This window comes from Myotis brandtii, unplaced genomic scaffold (assembly GCF_000412655.1).
Source record: "Myotis brandtii unplaced genomic scaffold, ASM41265v1 scaffold632, whole genome shotgun sequence".
NCBI classification, from domain to species: domain Eukaryota; kingdom Metazoa; phylum Chordata; class Mammalia; order Chiroptera; family Vespertilionidae; genus Myotis; species Myotis brandtii.
The window spans coordinates 578661-579915 of record NW_005370419.1 but is presented as its reverse complement, the minus strand read 5'-3'; the positions used below and the strand labels follow the sequence as shown (position 1 = coordinate 579915).

General features: G+C 57.5%; 1 long non-coding RNA gene across 1 annotated transcript in view; it reads left to right on the top strand.

Moving 5' to 3' along the window:
• LOC106723725 overlaps positions 1-1255 on the top strand; it is a 17518-nt gene that overhangs the window by 4311 nt on the left and 11952 nt on the right. The gene's annotated exons all lie outside the window — the stretch shown is intronic.

Here is a 1255-nt window from a genome sequence, read left to right as displayed (position 1 = left end):
GCGTCTGCCTGGCGGCCCCATCCCCCACCCTCCTCCCTTTGTTCGTCTCTCCAGACGCGGAGTTGAAAGTGGCAGGAAAAAAATAATTAGATGGAAATCAAAGATAAAACGGGGTGCGCTGGCCGCCTAGGCCAGGCCTGGCCGACACTCCACCGGCGCCTCGTAAATCTTCGGGGCCTGACAAAGGCCATGGCCCCAAGGTACCGGGGAATTTCGGAGCTACTGGGTGACCTCGCTGTCTCCCCAGCACCCCTCTTCGGAGCGAGGGCAGAGTGTTCTTGGGGTACCCCCCCCCCACTTCTGGCCAGCGCACGATGCCCCAGGTCCAAGCCTGGAATCGGTTAATTCTCAGAAGTAGATATTGTCGTGGGGTGTGTGGGGGGATCTGGACAGTGAGTGACGGGGGCCCAAGACCCCTGGCCGAGGAAGGGGAGCCCGCCACCCCCTTGTGAACCAAATAAATATCAGGGTGCAGTATTTCCCGTTTCAGGCTGCCTCGGGAGGGAGTGATGGGAGGGCCCAGGAGGGTGGGGCGCGGGTGAACCCCTCTGCGGGCGACTCCTTTGTCTGGGCCGCCCAGCCCCCCGCACGGGGAGACAGGCGGAAGGGGAAGGAAGTCCTGCCCGTGTGGGTTGTTTCAAAAACTCGAATTAATGGAGAAAATAGTAACCGCGCTCTTGAACACAGAAGAGGTGAGTGGTGGGGGGGGAGCCTTTTTAATTAAAGCCCCTGGTTGTGGCGGCGTCTGGCCTCCGACGAGGGAAGGGGACGGGGCCACATGGAACTTCTGCTGCCGGGAGCGCGGGAGAGGGTCGCCGGCTCCGGGAAGTAATCCGATCGCCTCCAAGTAGCAGCTCCGAAGGGGAGGCTGGCGGCCCAGGTATAGTTTCTTTATAACCCGAATTTACAATGAAAGCATTCTCCTTTATGGATATAATAGATTAGATTTCACAACTTAATTCACCGGAATGGCTCCGTTTAAGGGCGCTCCGGCTGATTTTATTACGCCAAGCCAAATTGGATGTTTGTGGTCTTAACGAAAAGCGATTGTGACATAAAATATATAATTTTTAAAGTAAAAAACCAGCGGCTTCGACCCCCACCCTCCTCTCTCCATCCCTCCTCCACACCCCGGTTGCTGAGTTTGGGGAAAGACCGAGAATTATTTGTTGATTTCTGTTGGAGAGACAGGAACTCACACCCAGGAGGGGGGCGGCCAGGGGAGCGCCCAGGGGCTGGGCACCTGGAGCGGCGG